The sequence below is a fragment of the Papio anubis genome, chromosome 1 (genome assembly GCF_008728515.1).
Source record: "Papio anubis isolate 15944 chromosome 1, Panubis1.0, whole genome shotgun sequence".
NCBI classification, from domain to species: Eukaryota; Metazoa; Chordata; class Mammalia; order Primates; family Cercopithecidae; genus Papio; species Papio anubis.
In genome coordinates, this window is record NC_044976.1 from 62,156,128 (window position 1) to 62,177,930 (window position 21,803).

At 43.4% G+C, this 21,803-nt stretch overlaps 1 protein-coding gene and 1 pseudogene across 1 annotated transcript in view; one reads left to right on the top strand and one right to left on the bottom strand.

Moving 5' to 3' along the window:
* ROR1 (receptor tyrosine kinase like orphan receptor 1) overlaps positions 1-21,803 on the top strand; it is a 409,576-nt gene that overhangs the window by 7,425 nt on the left and 380,348 nt on the right. The gene's annotated exons all lie outside the window — the stretch shown is intronic.
* On the bottom strand, positions 7,367-8,309 carry LOC101024845 (annotated as a pseudogene).

The window sequence follows — 21,803 nt, forward strand, 5'->3', positions numbered from 1 at the left end:
CTCACTTTTTTCAGCACCTGCTATATGCCAGGTATCATTTTTTAAAAGCTATTAAATTTACGCTTCTCAGCATTCCTTGGAGTTTGGACTTCTGATCCTATTTTACAGATAAGAAAATCGAGGCTCAGGAAGGTAAGTATCTCAGCCAAATTCATACAATTATTAAGTTGGGATTTGGGATTTGAATCTAGGTATTTTGACTCTCAGGTGTATGCTCTTTTTGTTATCCTTAAGGTGTGATTGGGGAGACACCAATGAGCAGATATATTACCTCCACACGCACCTATCTCTCCCACAAGTGAATTACAGGAAAGGGTTGTGGAAAAAATGCTGTGGGAACATGGGGAAGAATCCATTAATTCTCAGGGGATTAGAGGGTCAGAGGAAGAACATGAGTGCCTCCTTCATAGACTTATTGTGAAGAGTCAATGAAATAATTCATGGAACACACTCAGACTTAGTGAGTGCTCAGTGAGCGTTCTGCTATAGTTCTGTAGCCAGTGACAGGCCTGATCAGGATTTATCTGCCTCTAAAACCCATGTACTCTTGCTCCCCTGTGCACTTTTTTAACAGACATGTGGTTGTTGGAAGAGTAAGTAACTGTGCAGTCACCAAATGAAAGGGAAAACACCAATACAGTTGCTCTGGTATATTAGCCACCTGCCCTAATCCTGGCTTTTAGGACTGGACTCTGCTTTGGGTACGGAAGGGGATTTCGATAGGCATGGGGTTGGAGAGAATCAAGATGTCTCATCATGAACTACAGGGCTCCTAGAACTCTGGCCAGGATTTACCACCTGCCCTCATTCGTTCATTGATCATACATTTTCTATGCACTTACAGTGAACCAAATATTCTGATAGTCTTACTGGAGATGTAAAGTTGAATAGGTTAGGTCATTGCCTTGGAGGGTTTTTCAAATGGCAGATTTATGGCAGAGATTGCTAGCTGATCACCAAATATGTTTCCATCTCTTCTGGTCACATGACTAGACAACATTTCTCAGCCACAGTTAAGTGAAGCCATGTGACTAAATACTAGCCAATGAAATGAAGTTGGAGGTAATTTTTGTCACTTGTAGGCTTGACCCATAAAAAACTCCCCAGGCAGAATCGCTCTGATCCTTCTTCGGTGGCTTGGCAACCTTAGAAGTCATGTGTTGAAAGTGTCACAACATGGAAAGAGCCTGAGACTCTCCCTTAATCACTGTATGGTGGAACCCACACTTGTTTAGGTTTTATGTGAACCAAAAACAAATGTCTATTGTTAAGGCTGAGATTTTGAGGTGTTTTTTTTTTTTTGTTGTTGTTGTTGTTTTGTTTGTTTGTTTGTTTTGTTACAGCTGCTAATGTTACCTTAACTAACATGAGGTTGTAAATCATATTGTATGGTGAGATCAACTTAGTGGGTTTTGGCCAGCATTTTTAGATAGAATAAAATAGGAAACCTGGTTTGTGTCTGACCACTTCATGCGGAGCCTGGGGCTCCATCCATTGGGGAGTTTACCTCTTAGGGGCAACAAAATAGGCACTTTATACAGCCAGTGAGTACAGAGTTGGCAATTATATATGCAGAATCCCAAGAAGGGAGAGGTCTTTCGGGAGGAAGTGGGATATGATGTGAGCCTTGAAGGAAGGATTGAGAGGGTGTGGGATTGAAGGATGGGAGAGCAGAAGAGGAGTTAGACATTCCACTCCTGGAAAAGGGCTGGAGTTCCATAGCAGTCTGCAGCTGCTCTGAGGTCTCCAGGGACTTGCTGAGACTATCCTGGGTTCTTAAACCAGGCCTTCACTGTGGAATGAAGCTGATCTCCAGGGGATAGGAGAGTGAAGAAAAGAAAGACAGTGTTGAATGAAGCCTGTTGTGTTTTTAGCATATGAAGGGTGGAGGAGGAGAGAGAAGGAAGCGGTTTCAGTGGGAGCCTGAAGACATGTCTTTCTTCCCAAAGGGTGTCCCAGGGAGTTAAAAATGTGGTGTTTTTCAGGTCTGCTTGTCAAAGGTATATGATTGTGTCTTATTCTCTCTAATGCAGCTGTTTTGTCTTATAGTGCAGGCTACTTAATTCTATTGCCCCCTCTTGTCTGCTTGGTGAAAATAATAATAGTATACTAATAATTAACACACTGAGCATACTGTGGGCCAAGTACTATTCTAAGTTCTTTAAGTGTTTTAACTTGCATAGTCTTCAGGGCAACCCTATGAGGTAAGCCAGAGTTCTAGGAGCATTATAGTTCACTATTCGGCATCTTGATTCTCTCTAGCTCCACACCTCTGTGAATCCTCTACCATGTCCAAAGCAGAATCCAGTCTAAAAGCCAGGATAAGGGCAAATGGGAGAAGATACAAGAGCAACTGTCTTGGTGTCTTCCCTTCAATTTGGTAACTACACAACTACTTACTCTTCCAATGGCCACATGTCTGTTGAAAAGGTGCACAGCAGAGCAAGAGTATGTGGGCTTTAGAAGCAGATTAATCCTGACCAGGCCTCTCACTGGCTGCTGAACACTCCTTGAACACTCACAATGCATGTGGCAGGGTGCTCAGTGTGTTCCATGATATCCCCATTTTCCAGATAAGGAAACTGAAGCACAGAGAAGGTAAGTAACCTGCCCAAGACCACACAGAGAGTTAAATGGGAAAACTAGGATTTGAACCTACATATCCTAAGGCTTGGGTTTTGTTCCTAATCATTATTATGCCAAACTGCATTGTAGTTTTTTTTTTTTTTTTTAACTCTGTCTGATGATTAAAATTCTCTGTAAGATCCCAGCCAAATAGCTGAGTCAAAATAATTATAATTAAATCCTCCATTTGTATAGGGCTTTGCAGCTTACAAAATCATTTTATATACAGTATTACCTTTAATTTTCCAAAAAATACAGTTAAATAGGATTTATTTCTCTCTCCCTTGTGTGAGTTTGGCAGCTCACACAAGGTCATTCTGTAGCTGTCAGAGCCCGTCTAAAACCCAGCCCCTTTGACTTAGAGCCCATTGAACTTTCTGCTCTAAAAGACTACATTTGTTTGGAATTTGTGCCTCTAATATACTGATATATGACAATTTTCACTACTGTTTCACCAGCAGGTGAATTTGCCTGATTTTCACTTTTTTTCATCCATAAAATCTTCAAATAGCCGTTGTCTTTAGAAACAGTTGAAAGACATTGGTAGATGGGACCTGGCTCTGGGATTTCTGCAACCTAAGAAAATTTACTTGCAAAAAGACAGAGAAGTTACTTAAAAATAGGATTTTCCTAAGTGGTTGGTGATTGTGGCAGGGAGAGGAGCCAGAAAGAGAAGGACTTTGGCATCAGATGGACTAGGATCACGACTGCTCCGCCAGGTCAGCAAACTACGTAACCCCTGAGACTGGCTTTCCGCACCTGTAAAATGGGAGCCATAATGGCGCCTACCTTGACAGAGGGGGAGGAACCATGGGCAGTGTTTGGCACAGTGCCTGGGCCACAGTTGGTGGTTGGTGTGTGATTGAAGCTACACCTCTGAATTGAATGGAGAGCAGCAATTCTTCCTTTAAGATTTTTCACAGATGGGATAGGGCAAAATTGCTAGTTCTCAGCACCTTGTTAGGCATGATTTTATAGTACAGTTATCTCTGACGTGGACTTTCTTAGCACCTGGAAGTCTTAGGTTATAATTATATTAATGTTTCTCAAGGGCAGGGACTTTCTTATGCTCTGTGAAGGTTAAACATCATAAGGTAAAAATAGAACATGCTGCCTGAAATCCTAGATATCTTTGAAAGGCTCTTATCTGTTCTTCATGGGAAATTGACAGCATTTCCGGATGGGTTTAGACAATGTACATGAAAGCAACTTATTCTACTTTCTCCCCGTAAGAGAGATTATAGCCTCGCCTCTAGGATTTCACTGCAACTGGGGTATTTCAAAGTTTTAACATATTTTCACACCCCCTGGAGATTACTGACTGTTTTTCTTTTTTCTACCCTAACTTTCAGTGTGGTGATGGACTGTATTAGCCTTTCATATGCCTACCTTAAAGAAGTAACCCAGTCTGACTGTTTTATCTCCTCCCTTCAGAGAACTGTTGTGTGTTGTATAGGGATTTTCAGTCCCAAGATATTGCCTGTTGGAGACCAGTGGTGTGTAGACCACTGAAAACAAGCAGCAAGAATTCTTTTTTTTGAGACGGAGTCTCACTCTGTGGCCCAAGCTGGAGTGTAGTGGCGCGATCTCAGCTCACTGCAACTTCTGCTTCCTGGGTTTTTTAAGCGATTCTGCTGGCTCAGCCTCCCAAGCAGCTTGGATTACAGGCGCCTGCCACTATGCCTGGCTAATTTTTGTATTTTTAATAGAGACAGGGTTTCACCATGTTGGCCAGGCTGATCTTGAACTCCTGACCTCAAGTAATCTGCCTGGTTCGGCCTCTCAAAGTGCTGGGATTACAGGCATGAGCCACTGCGCCCGGCCTAAGCAGCAACAATTTTTGACGATGTTCTTAATCTCGAAAATTAAGAATTTAATTTCTTAATTTATTTACCCTCTTTTTTAGTGATTTATCCTCTTTTTCTCTGTGCAGCTCATAGCGCTTTGCTCACTCACATCTGGTGTCCCTAAGTCAAAGTGTTGAAAACTTTGCCTGTGACCAGATAGTCTTCAGTGGGTTAGAGTCTGCTGTCAGGGCCTCCCAGGGGACACTTGATAACTAATGTCCTTTTTCCCTGCTGAGGAAGGGAGGAGCTGAACTGAGCATGTCCAGTCTGTGCTACCCAGCTCATCCATAAGTTGCTGCCTAGGACTGTGCTCCAGGCCCCTGCAAGGAGAAGTTCGTAAAGGTGCAGGGAAAGTCCAGGATTTAACACTGATTAGTCTCCCTCCCCAGAAAGAAAGCACCAGGCACAGGGAATAAAGCATTTTCCCCCTTATGCTGGCTACAACTTGATTTTTTTTTTTTTTTTTTTTTAAGGAGCAATTATCAGATTTGATGGTTGTATTGGGGTTAAAACTATATAGATAAGGTGGTCAAAATCTTTTACAAATAATCCTCTCACATCTTTGCCCGAGGGCTTAGGTTTAGAAAGTTTCTTAGCCATCCGAGGATGTGGGTGAAAGTGGCTTCCCCCAGGCTCATCAAATACACAGAGCAATTGATCTGAGTGCTGGTGGATGGGAGGGAAGGAAAGGAGGGGTCCAAGAGGCATAGCTACACCTGCCCAAGGGAGACATCCTGTGTAAACTAACAAGAAGTCACTAGTGCTTCCATTTGGTTAAATACTGATTTAGCAACTGAAAGGGATGCGGGAGAAATATGGCAATATCCTCTCCTGTAAGAAGTTTACTGTTTTTATTGGGGAGGCAAGACTGATACACCCTAAATGGTATGGGAATAATGAATTGATCCCGATGCCAGTGTCCTGCCCTTGGTTTAGGGCCCTTTGCCTATCTTGAAGCTTCCAGGAATTTCTACCCTCACACCGGCCCACCTCCCTGGCATATCCAGTTCAGACTCTTTCCTCTTTTCATTTCTTCTTGCTGTTCTTACTTGTTCTTCAGCCTGTATTGCATCCACATCCGGGAAGGCACCCTGGCCTGTTTCAGCCTCTGTCAGTCCTTCTTTTGTGGTCCCACCTTCCACCAGTATTCTCACATAGTCCCTCTAAATCACACTGCTTATTCTGATTTAACTCAACACCTTTGTGATAATTGTTACTGTCAAGTATTAAGCATTGACTGTGGACTGAGCACCTGGCAAGGCATTTTGTATTTTGTAGTGGAATCATATTATTTTCTCCCTGTAGAACTATTGCCCTTCCTTCCTTCCTTCTTTCCTTCCTTCCTTCCTTCCTTCCTTCCTTCCTTCCTTCCTTCCTTCCTTCCTTCCTTCCTTCCTTCCCTCCCTCCCTCCCTCCCTCCCTTTCTTCCTTTGCTTCCTTCTCTCTTTTTTTTTTTTTTTTTCTTTTTTGATGGAGTTTCGCTCTTGTTTCCCAAGCTGGAGTGCAATGGTGCGATCTCAGCTCACTGCAACCTCTGCCTCCCGGGTTCAAACGATTCTCCAGCCTCAGCCTCCCGAGTAGCTGGAATTACAGGCACCTGCCATCACACCTACCTAATTTTTGTATATTTAGTAGACATGGGTTTCGCCATGTTGGCCAGGCTGGTCTCAAAATCCTGACCTCAAGTGATCCACCCATCTTGGCCTCCTAAAATGTTGAGATTACAGGCGTGAGCCACTGCGCCCAGCCTATTGCCCTGATTTCGATCCCTCATCCGTCACCCCCTCCTTCTGGGAAATGACCCTTCATCAGTTCCAAAAAGGAACTACTCTGGCTCACACTAATCATAGTCTTTCCTTGGGATTTAGGGGCAGCTCTTCTGGGGTAGGGAAGCTGAGAGATGCCCTTGGTTGTGTCTGAGCCCAGGAAAGAAGCTAGTGTGTAGGAGGGAATGACTTCATATCCAGAGCAGGCATTGCTGAGAGGCGGAAGAGGTCTGACAGCCTTCCAATCTCTTTTCCACCTCCCTCGGGTTTCCTTATCTGAGCCAGTAGACGCTGCTTTCATGAGGTTATTGTGTCCCTACAATGCACACAGCCTCACCTCACTAATCCTCATAACAAAATGAAGTGGGTGTTATCTTTTTTTTTAAACCTAAGAGGAAGCAGTTTTATTGCTTTTTCTGATGAGAACATTTCTTTCTATTAAAAGCAAATTCAGAAATATATAATGAAAACACATTTCACCCATTATCCTACCATTCAGAGATAACTTCTGATTGTGTTGTTTATACACGTGGATTTATAAAAGGAGGTTATGCTTTTATTCCCAAAAGAAAACTGAAGCTCAGAGATGTTAAGTAATTCCTCTAGGGTCAAAACCAGTACAAATCACTAAAACATGTTGACTGTCTGTTAAATTCAATGTAATTAAGTGCCACAGGGAGTTACAGGCAGTGGGTTTTGTGGATCAAGGAGGAGAGAGGCCGGCACTGATTGGAATTACTGGGAGGGTTTTCTGAAGGAGGTGGGGCTTGACAGAGTGATCTAATATATATATATATATTATATGATATATCGTCATATTATATGATATATATGATATATATACATATCACATGATATATATGATGTATGATATATATTTATATATCGTATATATGCTATATATTTATATATCATATATATGCTGTATATTTATATATCATATATATGCTGTATATTTATATATCATATGTATGCTATATATTTATATATCGTATATATGCTATATATTTATATATCGTATATATGCTATATATTTATATAGCATATATATATTTTAAGGCTTGTTTTATTTTAATGGCTGATCTGTATAATCACAGAGGCCAGTATGTACAGACAAAGTGGGAGCTTTTATTTCCTAGTCTCTTCCTCCTTGGACAAGGTCTCGATGATTTCCTCCTTCTTGGCCTGGAGGCACTCTTTACGGCGCTTGCCGGCTTCCTTGGTCTTAGACCTTTGGGCCTCAACCTGGTCAGCCAGGAGCTTCTTGCGGGCCTTGTCTGCCTTCAGCTTGTGGCTGTGTTCCATGAGAATCGCTTATTTTTGAGCACATCCCCCTTCACCTTCAGGTACAGGCTGTGATACGTGTGGCGATCAATCTTCTTAGATTTGTGATATTTTTTGAGCAGCCGGCGCAGAATCCTCGTTCTCCTCATCCATGTGACCTTCTCTGGCATCCGGGCATTGGCTGTACCCTTTCACTTACCTATGCCCATGTGCCTGCCCTTCCGATAGGCCAAGGTGTTTTCCTGGCATCCAGCCCGGGAATGGACAGTCATTGGCTTGTGGATGATCAGCCCATCTTTGATCAGCTTCCAGATCTGCTGATGGGAGTTGGCCTTGGCAATTTCATTGGTCTCATTGGGGTTCAACCAGATCTTCTTCTTGCCACAGTGGAGGACCCTAAAGGCAAGCCTCTTCTGAAGCCTGAGCATATTCATGGCTGTGGCCATAGCAGTGAAAGGCGAGTGATCTAATACTGACTTGATTCCTCCCATTAAGTGGCTTCTGAGTGGGCGAAGCCAGTGAGTGGGGCCACCTGAGCACTGCCTGCTGTCGAGACTGGGTGCTACCTAAGACGATGATTAGTTTTGAGCTTTTCTGAAATGTGAAAATTAAAGTGCAAATAAGTCAGTGTGAACATGGCAAAGAGGGACGGAGGAAGAGGCGTATGGTATCTAGAAGGAAGCTGGCAGGTTAACAGGGTGCCAGGAAATTAAGACCTAAAGAAACAGAGTGGAGGAGTAGGAGGGTGGGGGCACAACCGTGGACTGTGGTTTTGCATTTGAATCAGGAGGAGGGAAGAACCACCCATCCTTCCTCTCCGTTTTTGTTTTTTTTGTTTTTTTGTTTTTTTGTCTTTAAACAGGCACTGTCACTCTCTTCACTCTCTTTTGGGATTACTTGTTTATATGTTTGTCTCTCCCTCTGCACTGTGAGATCTGGGTGAGGAGGAATGGTGTTTAATTCTCATGCATATCTTCAGTGTTCAGCACATTGAGCCTGGCACAAATCAAAGAGACACGCATTAAATATTTTTCTTTTTTTTTTTTTGAGACGGAGTCTTGCTCTATCGCCCAGGCTGGAGTGCAGTGGTCGGATCTCAGCTCACTGCAAGCTCCACCTCCTGGGTTTAAGCCATTCTCTTGCCTCAGCCTCCCAAGTAGCCGGGACTACAGGCTACTTCGCCCACCACCTCGCCCGGCTAGTTTTTTTTGTATTTTTTAGTAGAGACGGGGTTTCACCGGGTTAGCCAGGATGGTCTCAATCTCCTGACCTCGTGATCCGCCCGTCTCGGCCTCCCAAAGTGCTGGGATTACAGGCTTGAGCCACCGTGCCCGGCCTAAATATTTTTCAAAGCAAGGATCCACTGACGTGACTTTCAGGCAGGCTACAACCCCCTCTCCAGTCTCATAGGGCACCTATGCACATGGTGGCTTTTCATGGGCTGTTCCCTCCCTCAGGAGCACTTTTCCCCTACCCGTCAGCTACAGTCCTTCTATCCTGGCACAGATGTTACATCCCTGACTCAACAGGTGAGACTGGATTTCCACTCCCGTGCTCTCCTAGCACTTTGTATTCTTAAATAACCTTCATTATAATTTGTCGTTGAGAATTTATTTGTGTAATGACTATTTTTTGGGATCTTCTCTATCACTGGGTTGGACACTCCTTATGGTAGGGTCTGGTTCTGGATCTCCTGAGCCTGGGCCTGTTGAATGGATTCTACTTTTACTAAGCTTTGTTCTTCCTTCCTAGAGGCCGAGATAACTCCAACTTACCTTGGTGCAACTATCTAGGAATTTAAAAATGCATCTTTGAACAACTGAAAATCTCCAGGCTATCTCTTCCAACAGTTGAGGAATCCAGCCCTGGAAAAAGTCAATCAGGCTAAATGACACCTGCTGTGCGTTCTGTTTGCAGGAGAGCAATGGGCAGCTCCAGAGCTGGGCTGTTTTCCGACATGGAGTCTGTGATAACTAGGTTTTGCTGCTATAAATTAGGGTCACCCTGCTCTTAATTGGCAACCAATTCAGAGTCTCCCTTATAGTACCCCTCTTTCTCCTTTTTCGTGTAGACTGTGTTTGAGAGAAGGTGTGGAAAATCCTGGCACTGTGCCGCAGGGACGGTGCACCTGCAGGCTGGGAATAGAGGTGGTGAGTGCTGGCTGCTGGCCCTCAGCATCTTTTTTCTCACTCCGTGTTGCTCTGCCCTTCCCTTTCTTTTCTCAGGAATTTTGAAAGAGGTCTCATTACTAGGGAAATATCCCCTGGGTAGCTCTTCCTTTCTCTCTTCTTTCTCTCAATGAGTAGAGGGGAAAGTGTTCTCAGTTTTGAACTTGCAAGCCATCTGGATGCAAAGATGTCCAGAAAGGCCCCCGTGTCTTTGGATTTCCTACAGCAACTTTGCCTTAGCCTCCCAGTGCCATCTGCTTCAGGCTGGGACATCTTTCCTTCATGCAGGAGAAAGGGGAACTTAATAAAATTTTGCTCGGGTTTCTTGGGGCCTGAGGCAGTGGTGGGGAGGAGAGAAGCCTGGGCTGTTTTATTTCTTGCACCTGCTGTGAGTCAGAAGTGGTCCTTGGTCAGCAGGCACATGGAGGCCCGTTGGGTGCCAGGTACTGGGCAGGTGTTGGGGCTACAGGATTATCTGCTAGGACCTCAAAGGCTGGTCTGGTGGGCAGCATGAAAACAATGATGGTGACACAGTGAGCGTTTGGACACAGGTCCTGGAAGGTGTGGAGAGGGAGCAGCTGATGCAGGCTCCTGTTAGAATGCTGGAGGCAGAATCAGGAAAGGTGACTCAGGGGAGGCTTCACTGGAAAAAATGTGTCTGGAAGGCACTAAAACAAGAGCCCATTATGTGTTTTAAAATGATATTAGTAATAATGTATGGGTTTATTTGGACAAATGAGTTCACAAAATTGTGCTGTCTGTAATGTTGATTCTTGGCTGAGCGATGAAACTCACTTCCCAGGCCCCTTTCTGTAAGCCATCCCCACCATTCCCTTGAACCTCAGCTGCTCCACCAGGGCCAAAGCAACTGAGAAGGAGGCTGAGACCCCCATGCCTCATTGCTAATCGATGGGCATGGCATGTGGGCATGGGGGTAGGATTCAGGACCTTACCTAGCATCTGTCTTCCCAGAATGTTGCTCTGCCCTTTCTGGGGACCAGATGTCTTAGTTTCTTTATCTCTATAATGGGAATTATAACCCATTCCCTGAAAATTAGGGAAGATTATAGGAGATGAAGGCTATAAACTCACCTTGTAAACTTAAAGTCCTATCTGCGATCGAGAGTTTAGACAGCAAGCACCATTTTGTCTTCATTTCTTGATGAATGGATCCATGAGGCCTTTTTTAATTCACTCAACAGATATTTACGTGGCAGGCATCATTCTTGATACTGAGGGTAAAGCTGTGAACAAAACAAAGACCCCAGTCATGGAGGAGTCAGGAAATACAGAAATATGCATGACAGCAGATAACAGGAAGGGCTAAGAAAAATGATGCAGAGTAAAGAGCTTGTGATGGAGGTGGGGTGGGTGCTGTTGCATGGGGCAGTCTGAGAGGCCTCTAGGCTTAAGGGATTTGAGCAGAGAGACCTGTGTGAAGGAAAGGGGTGACCCGGAGACTGTCTGAGGAAGGAGCAGTGAGTGCAGAGGCATTCAAAGCAAACGCCTTGAAATGGGAGTGTTATCAGTTTACAATACAACCAGCAATTGCTTCTACTACCACTGGTAATATTTATAGAGTCTATACTGTGTGCCAGGCAGTATTCAGGCACCTCGACAACCCTATTCGGTAGGTCCTATTTTTATCCTTCCCCCATGTCACAGATGAGGCATTCTTAGAACCAACCGAGCATCCAGATAATACGAAGAGGGAGCGGTTCTCATTTACATGAGGAGTATATAAGTCACAGCCCTACACAGAGGGAAGAGTGTATGGTTTGGAGAGAAAAAAAATCTCAGTTTGGGCCTGGCCTGCTACACATTTTATTAGCCCATTTTATAATTAATCCTCTTAATCTCAGAGGATTATTATGTATATTAAGCGAGAGATCCAAGTAAAAGAGTGTTGCAAACTGCAGGGCACCATGAGAATATCACTTTATTCTTCTTCTTATTACACCAATTCTCATTCCTTGCCTCTTGCAAAGAGAGAGAATGAGAGAAAAATGGAAACTTGCAACTTACTTAACTTCCTTGGTTCTTTTCCTGAAAACTTACTTTCTACTAATGTCTCTGGCAGTGAATTAACTAGAGTATCCAGTTGAATTAAGTATTTTGCTGAAAGATGAAGGGACTGTGGGATAAAGTTGGTGCCGAGGATTCTCACATTTCTAAAGGAATCACTTGAGGTGCTAGAACTCCCAGTCCACTCTTCCACAATACCAGAAACCTGTAATCCCCAGACCCAGAATCTTTTTTTTTTTTTTAATTATACTTTAAGTTCTAGGGTACATGTGCACAACGTGCAGGTTTGTTACAAGTGTATACATGTACCTTGTTGGTGTTCTGCACCCATTAACTCGTCATTTACATTAGGATCTCCTAATGCTATCCCTCCCCGCTTCCCCCACCCCACAACAGGCCCCGGCGTGTGATGTTCCCCTTCCTGTGTCCAAGTGTTCTCATTGTTCAATTCCCACCTATGAGTGAGAATATGCGGTGTTTGGTTTTCTGTTCTTGTGATAGTTTGCTAGAATGATGGTTTCCAGCTGCATCCGTGCCCCTACAAAGGACATGAACTCATCCTTTTTTATGGCTGCATAGTATTCCATGGTGTATATGTGCCACATTTTCTTAATCCAGTCTATCATTGATGGACATTTGGGTTGGTTCCAAGTCTTTGCTATTGTGAATAGTGCTGCAGTAAACATATGTGTGCATGTCCCAGACGCAGAATCTTATGACAGCTTTCTCTGATTTCACGTTGTGTAGATTATCTACGCAAAAATGTAAGTGGCCTCAAATAGTGCTACCCTTTAAAATTATTCTATGCATCTGTCCCAGAGTCTTGTGGGCTGAATGGCTAAATCCTAGTGGATTAGGTGAGATGGGTATTATTATTTGGGGCTACAGAATGGAAAAACTCAGGTGAAGGAAGTTATCCCAAACTTCATAATTGATGGTGAGCCTGGATACTCATTCTCAAATCTGGTGAGGCATTGTTGGCTTATACCACGATGGCGATGGTAAGCTCGTTTCTCGATCAAATGATCAATTGGCGGTAGGGTGATGATAGTTAACAATAATCTGTTGTATATTTCAAAATAGCTAGAAGAGAATAATTAGAATGTTCTTAGCATAACATTATGGCTATCCCAGTTACCCTGATTTGATCTTTACGCATTCTATGAATGTACCAAAATATCACATGGGCTCTGAAAATATGTACATCTATTATGTGTCAATACAAAAAGTTAACCAAATGATCGATGAACACCTACTATGTGCCAGGCACAATGCTGGATGCTGGGAATACAATGGTGACTGAGACAGGGACCTGGGTGCTTGCTCTAGGGAATGCCCTTAGGAGAAGCTCAGGGTATGTTTTTTTATTTGGAATGCTTGCTGATGTCATTCCCAGGACCTACAGAAAGAAGTGGTGGTTGCTTCAGCGGTCACTTGCTGATGACTGGCAGAAGTGTACCCGTGTAGCCGGCACATCTGGTGCCTGTGATCACGGCCGAGCCATCCAGTCTGAGCTTTGTTTTCCCCAGCGCAGCAGTGGCTTTCTGCAGTAAGCTCCATCTTGGCTGTGCTGCCCTCCCCACTGGGGTTGGGATAACAGCCTCCTGGGGACTGTGGCTAATCTCAGGAGAAGCAGAGCCCCCAGGGAAAGACTTCTGTCTCCATTGTGTGCACCTAGGATTAGGTAGAACTGCCGCTAATGCAGTTAGGTAAAGGCAAGGGCTCTGGTTGCTGGGGAACCAGGAAGCGCAGGGTGAGCCTCCCATCTGCTCTCAGTGAAGGACATCCTCACTGTCACTGCTTTCTAGGGCCAAAGGGGCCTCTGACAAAGCTAATGTGACCACAGTTAAAATACTGGCTCTGAGAGTCAGCCAAACCCATTCAACTAACTGTGATTTTAGGCAAATCTCAAAGCCTCGGTTTCCCCATCTGTAAAAACTGGGGTACTAATCATATCTACCTCATTACCTTTTGGTGAGGGCAAAATCAGATAATACTGTTGGACACTGGCATGTCCTGAGTGTGCTTGGTGAGCCGTCCATCAACAAGAGCTCAGATGACCATGTTCCAGGCAAGGAACCCGAGGCCCACCCTGGCCTTGATCAGAAATAACCACCCTGAATTCCTCAGTACCTGAGTCTGGTGTCGAAACTGGCTTCCCCGGCCTCCAGCACTAGGCCACGAAGAAACCAGCTTCTTTCTCTCACTCATGGTGGCCTGCTGTGCCCTGCTGGCTGGGTCCAGAGAGAAAGAATGAGGAGGAACTCAGGACCAGTCATCAGAGGCCAGAGGGTGGCCAAACTGCTAGCAGGACCACAGTGATGGACTCACCTGAAGATCTTCTTCAATTTCCTCATCTGTAAAATGCGGTGGCTTGACTGCCCCTTCCAGCCCTAAAATTGTTTTAGGAAGCCCACTGAGGAAGCAGCGAGCAAAAAGGGAGCAGTGGAGGGAGCATATCAATATGATGTAAGAATAATAGCTCTCATTTTGTAAGTCCTGACTGCATGCCCGGGATTGTGCTGGGATATATAGGGTCCAGAACATTATCCATTTTCTAGGGGCTCCTGCACTCATGAAACTGGTGGTAGTGGTGGGGTGCAGTCATATGGGGTGGGTGGAGAGACATAATAACCGGAGGAATTAGAATTTGCTTTGTTACGTGCCTTAAGAGAGATCTGCACAGTGACTTGTGGACTTCAGGCAAGGCTGCCTGTGTGTGCAGAGCCTCGAATGCCATTCAGTGAAGGGAGGTCGGAACCCTGCATTCAGGGAAGGGGACTTCGTGGTTGAGAGGGCAGGTTCAGGAAGATTCTGATGGGAGGGTTGGCGGCCAGGCTAGTGCTCCAGGGGGCTGATGGATTACATTCTTCGAGTTAGAAATCATCAGAAGCCCCGCTGAGAGGGCTCTTGTGGCTTTGGAGCTATGCTGAGGTTCTCTCTTGCAAGGGGAAAACTTGGCTGTGCCTTTAAGTGTTACTCTCCTGTCCTCTCCGTTTCCTAGTGTGGCAAGATTCAAATCCAAAGTATTTGCACTGAATTTGTTAATTTCAACCAGTGGTAGAATAGAATTAGAAGTCTAAACAGCCATTTTTGCTTCCCTTTGAGGGTATGTTTTATGACCTTTTAAGGAAGATCCTGTCGAAACCTTGAAAACTTGTGACTCTAGGTGCTGGATATGACAGTGGGTCAGGGACATATTGTGGACCTGCCGTGTGCTCGGGCCTGAGCTGAGGAAGCTCATGGAGTTAGCTCTCTTGAACTCTTAAGATCGTGAAAATACAGTTCCAAGCCACAGAAGCCCTTTGGAGTGATTCTGAATGGTGGGAGGGCAGAGAGGCTTTGAATGCTGTTTGAACACTTAGACTGCTAAGTGCGACTCTTCAAACACTTCACGTGCCTTAGATGGTCTGGTGCAAAGGATATGCAGGAACATAAAATATCCTGCCGCTACTGGAATAAAGGCCCCTTATCTTCTGCCTCAATATTGATTTAGAACAATAGCTTGTTTTGAACTTTCTCCCCATAAATTAAATTTTAATTTAGAAAATGCTGTTAGGGGGAACTTAGTATGTAAGTACAGAAAGTTTTGGAGATAGGGGGTGGCTGCTCAAAAGGGAGCCTTTAAAGAGATGACAAAGGTAAAAGCATTACTCTACTCAGAACATTTCATTAAAACCCCCATCAGATTAATCCATGGACACATAGTATTTTGAGTATCTTTTGTTTGCAACATTCTGTGATGGAAACTGGGAGAGAGAGAGTTTAGCTTTTGTCCTCGATGTATGTGCACATTTATATGTGTTTAGTGTTGTCTTACATGGGAAAGGACAATGGGATTTTTTTTCAGAAGCATTTTTCCCTTCTACAAAGGATGACATCAGGGCATAGCAGAAAGGGCTCTGGACTGAGAGTCAATAAACTTGAGTTTATCTCCTAGCCCTACCTCCAGCTGTGTGGCCCCAGACAAAGCACTTGCCTTCTCTGATCCTCAAGTTCTCATCTGCAAAGCAATAAGGTTGGACCAAGCCCTGTGTACTGGCAGTGTCAACATCACCTGGGAGCTTGTTAGAAATGCAGCGTCTCAGGCTCCTCTCCAGAACTACTGGATCAGAAGCTGTATTTTAACATGATCCCAGGTAATTTATATGCAAATTAAAGAACCATGGCTTTAAAGAACCATTCCTCCTCTAGTAGTGTATTATTTTGTGTTTTTTCCAAATGCATATTAAAATATGGTTATGAAGAATTTATCCAAGACTGCATCAAACATTCTACATAAAATGAGTGTATCATCTCTTACCCTTCAAAAGTTTGTACTTTGTGAGAAAAAAGGGTTTAAAGGCAGAAACAGGCACAAGCAATCATACATTCAGTTCCAGTGCTAGATATACATATTTCTTCCGTTTGCCTCCTTTGTGTTTCGGGCCTTGACAGTGTGGTAAGGGCAGTGGTGGAGAGAGGAGAGGAGGAGTTGCAGAGTCCAGTTGACTGAGGTGAAAATGGCAATGCACTGAGCCGTGAGCTGGCAGGTGGTCCAGAGAGCAGTCAGCCTCAGCCCAGCTCCTCAGAAACATTGCAAGGGTTTTGAGAATCCAGCATCATCAGTGATGAGAAAAATGTTTCACATTTTTTCAAGCATATGTGAAAGTGCTTTGGTTAATTGAATAACAATTCATAGTGATTTTTTGATGTTCTGTATTTTTCTAATTAATTGATTGTAAATGTAAACCTATTAGATGGGAAGAGGACTCTAGTTCATTTTTGCATTAAAAGGGGTCTTTCTTACTTGAAGTTTGTGGGAACTATTGGAAGAGGCATAATAATTAATAATGATGATGATAACAACTAACACATGCCGAGAACTTTCTAGATGCCAGGCACTGCACCTTGCAAGGAAGGACTTTAGGCATCTGTTAATTAATTTATGGATAAGGAAACTGAGGCTAGGAGCGGTGAAGTGACTTTCTCCGAGTCATCCTATGAGTAATTGGTGGATCCAGGGCTAGAAACCCAGTGTCCTGGCTGCGGGGCCAGCTTTTTCTGCTGTGCCTGATTTTGTGGTTTGTCTGTCTGGTTCTCTGAAGTAGCATGTGTGGGAAGGCTGAATGGAGGGTCACGAATTTTCCCGCGTTCCTCCTCTGGGAATCACAGACTATCAGAGTCCGGAGGACTTCAAAAGCGTGCAGGCCACAAGCTCCATTTACAGGTAAGCACATCCAGCCCAGCAAGGGAAGGGAGCTTGCCCAAGGTCAAACAATTAGTAGGGTTTATTTGTTCTGGTCTCCCTCTACCTGAAATTCAGCTCTATTTGAACAAGTGAAACAAGCCCTTCTATGAAAGCAAATGAACATGGTTTTGAATATTGCATCTCAGGTTGCTGTGAGGACTATATCTATCTTTAAAAAGGATTCAGCATAGTCACTGGTAATTGATAAACACTCAAATAATGTTTATTATTGTTATCATTTTTACTAAGCTTCACCTGTTAAATTTAGGGACACTTTTGTTGTTGTTGTTTTTTTTTAAAGCAGGACTGATTGTAGTCTTGTCTTTTTTTCCCCATGTTCTCTATCTTCAGGATAACCTTTGAGAGGACAGACCACCAAATTCCTTTTCACTGAATACTGCACCACATAATCATTGGAAGCCATGTACTGGGAAGGGAGAAAGTTGGCCCTTTGAGAGGCTGTGTTCTTCATCTGATGAGCCCATGCCACGCCGGCTCTCATTGAGCCAAGAAGCTATCTTTTTGGCAGTAGGTCTCCTGATCCTGGAGATTTGAATGGAACAGACATTTTCTGAGAATCAGTCAGGCATCTTTCCACTCTGCATACAATTGTTACCAATCTAGAGAACTAGGGACTGGTTTAGAATCAGAGCCAACTTCATAGGTTTGCAACCTGTGCAACTGCACAGACCATCCACATTGGAGTCCCTGGTTGATTTAATGCTTTGCGGGGAAATTGGAGTTCTCAATATTATTTTCAATAAGAGGCCCTACTTTTTTATTTTGCATGGGGCCCATCAACTTATGTAGGTACTCTTGGTTAGAATAATCTAGAGCAGGACCAAGAGTCTCTGAGGGACAAATCAGTGGGGGTTGCAGTTTTTGGGGGAGGAGGAGGCCACAGACCTGACCCCTTGTGATGGGTTCTAGTATTATGCATGGGCTTGAGCCATGCAGCATGCGGTCTGCTGCCACAGAGAGGAGGTAAGCAGGGTGGTTTGTGGTCTTGCCCACCCATCACTTTGCCCTGTGAGTACAGACAAGTCACTAACTGCACTGCATGTTTCCTTTGCATCCCCAGCTTTGATCACACATAGTACCTAGCACATAGTAATCACTTAACACATTGTGGCTATTTACTTTATTGCTGCTCTAAAGTAGTCCAGAGATGAACCATCTTTGGTTCGTATCTTGGCTATTCAGGGGCCTTAACGTTAATTCCCCTGCTAGTAACCTCTTTCTTTTATTGATTCAACAGCTGGATTAACTTCCCCAGCATCATCATTTATTAGCCACGTAACCTTAGATACTTTTGCTTAATGTTTCTGAGTCTCAGTTGCCTCATCTGTAAAGAAGGGACGATCATGTCTACCTTGAAAGGCTGTTAGGAAAACTAGAGATAATACATGTAAAGCCCCTGGAATAGTAGTGACTGGCACATAGTAGGTGTTCGAGTCACTTTTCTTCTTATAAAGTTGACATACAAACAGCTTTCATTGTGTTATTTCCCTTCCTCAAAAAAATCTTCAGTGGCTCCCCATTGCCGTGGCCATGGTGGATCAAAGCTCGTCATGACCTAGCCATCGTCTACATTGTCTGACTTCTCTTACCAGTGTTTAAAAAATTCTCCAATGTTAGCTGTGTCTTGTTCCCCAGGCCACTGGAACCTCCTTGGTGATAGAAGTCCATGTTGTCACCTAGGAGCGTGCCTGTCACAGTGTCTGTATGGCTGATTGCTAACCACAGTGTATTTCAGGAATATTGTGCAATTCTGCTTTTTTTTCCCATTTGTTTATAGCTCTTAGTTCCTTCAAATTGGAAATGGATTATGGTTTTGCATTTGACTCAGGAGGAGGAAAAAAACACCCATTTTTCCTCTCCTGTTTTGTTTTGTTTTGTTTTTAAACAGCTACTGTCACTTTTGGGATTATTCGTTTATATGTTTGTCTCTCTCTCTGGACTGTGAGATCTGGGTGAGGAGGAATGGTGTTTAATTCTCGTGTGTATCTTCAATGTCCAGCACATTGAGCCTGGCACAAATCAGAGAGACACTCATTAAATATTTGTCAAATCGATGAATATTGGAAAGCTCAAGTTTTTATGGCAGACAAGGGAGACAGTGGGAGCTGCCTTTTTACTGGAGAAACATTGTTTATTAGATCTGTATGGATCATTTAGAAAATATGCAGTTGGTTATCTTTTATGGTCAAAGAAGAAAATCAGTATAAAATACTTAATTAAAAGCAGGAGCTAACATTTCCCCTAGTAATAAAGGCAGGCTTGTGAATATTTTCCTTTCTTCAGCTCAGGAGATGGGCAGGCAACCAGGCTCAAAGATGGGGATGCTTCATAGACAGATGAGAAGGTTGGACTTAGGAGGACTGAGTCCCAGGGTTACCGTGGGTCCATTTTGCTTTAATGTTTCTCCTCATGGATGTTGAAAATGTGAATGAAGGGTGTTAATTCCTTAAGATATTCTGATGACAATGTCAACCCCTTTAAGGTGATTTTGCTGTTACCTATGAAATGACCACTTGTTTGTGAATTGATTATAATGGCATTATATATTTTCTTTAACCCAGTGAGTCCAAAATATCATCATTTCAACATGCAATCCTCATAAAAATTCTTATTGTGATATTTTACACTCTTCTTACTAAGTCTTTAAAATTAGGTGTATATATTACTTTACAGCACAGCTTATCTCAGACTAGCCATATTTCAGGTGCTTACTCACCACATATATTGAACAACACACTTCTGAACTTTGAGGAGAATATTGTAACAAATCCAGGCATGTGAACACTTTGAGATCCAAGCCTCTAATACTTTGGGGCCATTTAATCATTTAATTTCGAGACAAATAGTTTTACAGATTTCAGTGGCTCTAATAATGACTCCAAATCATTAAAAATAAGATTCAATTATCTACATTGTATTTAAGAGAGCCACATATGGTATGAAATATGTATTTAGAAAACTCTCCGTCAAATTTTTTTTTTTTTTTTGAGATGGAGTCTCGCTCTGTCGCCCAGGCTGGAGTGCAGTGGCACAATATTGGCTCACTGCAACCTCCGCCTGCTGGGTTCAAGCAATTCTCCTGCCTCAGTGTCCTGAGTAGTTGGGACTACAGGTGTGTATGCCACCATGCCCGCCTAATTTTTTGTATTTTTAGTAGAGATGGGGTTTCACCATGCTGGCGAGGCTGGTCTTACACTCCTGACCTCGTGATCTACCTGCCTTGGCCTCCCAAAGTGTGGGGATTACAGGCGTGAGCCACCATGCCCGGCTCAAAAATATTTTTAAAAAAGGTTTGACATATGACCCAGCCATTGTACTCCTGGACATTTGTCCAAAAGAAATGAAAACTTATGTTCACACAAAAGCCTGTGCAGGATTGTTCATGGCAGCCTTGCTTGTAATAGCCAAAATCTAGAAACAAACCAAATGCCCTTCAGTGGGTGAATGAATGAACAAACTGTGCTGCATCCATGCCATGGAATACTACTTCACAATAAAAAGAAGTGAACTATTGATGCACTCAACGACTTGGACGGGTCCAAAGGGAACTGTGCTGAGTGAACAAAGACTCAGCAAAACTCAGTGAAAATAATGTTTTACTGGGTAAAAAATAATGAGACATTAAAAAATGTATGCTTTTGAGATTATGCTGAGTAATCTCTAAAGGTTATATTTATAGAACATTCCCAAAATCACAAAATTAAAGAAATAGAGAACAGATTAATGGTTGCCAGGGTTAGGGACTCAGGAGGGGGGCATCCTGGGAGGCGAATGACCGTGGCTGTGAAGGAGGATCATGAGACAACTCTGGTGGTGGAACAGTCCTGTATTGTAATTGTAATGGTGGTTACATGAACCTACGTGTGATAAAATTGCACAGAACACACACACACACACATACACACACAAATACACGTAAGTGCATGTCAAACTGGTCCAATCTCAGTAAGGCCTATGGATGTACCAATGCTGATTTCCTGATTTTTCTGTTGTATCAGTGTTATAGAAGGTGTTACCAGAGGACAAAACTGGATGACGGGTATGTGAGACCTCTCTGTGCTATTTTCACAACTCCCTCTGAATCTATAATTATTTCAAATTAAATCAAAGCCTGGTGCTTGAACGGATGTTCTATTATTTGTAAAGCCTCCTTCCTAGAACTCTACAGTGAAGAACCCCAGTGAAGATGTATGAATGAGGATGAGCATGGACATCTCTTCAGGGACGCTTTTTTATTTTATTTTATTTTTACCATTCTTTCTTTATTTTTAATTATACTTCAAGTTCTGGGATACATGTACAGAATGTGCAGGTTTGTTGCATAGGTGCACATGTGCAGGGCTGCTTTTTCTATAAGCTTAGGGCTGGGCTTACCTCAGTACAGAGGGGAATGGTTGTGGCCTAGCTGCAAACTCTCCCCTAAGCAAGAAGGGACCCAATTCTTGTTCCAGTTTCTTGTTAAGGTCACTGCAGCAGAGGATGCTATCTCTAGGCTACTGAATCAGAATGTCCCCTGAGGTGCCATTGGGCTGTTTGACTCCACCCTGGGAATGCTAGAGCCTGAGATCTTGTCATTTGCTCTTCACATTTTCATATTAATGTGTCACTGGCTTTCAGTAGTTGCCTCTCAGTAATGCATTTAGTCCCTGGCGAGTATTTCATAGCCAGATGAACTTTAATCACTGAATGTGCTGAAAGGGAGGGTTCCTTTTCCTCTTTTGAAGATTCTGCTCCCCTATAAGAAAAGTGCATGATTTAATTAGTGGATGAAAGAAAAGGGCCCAAATGGAGCCAAAAAAGAGTCAGCAGCATTGCCACCCACCTGCAGACACACAAT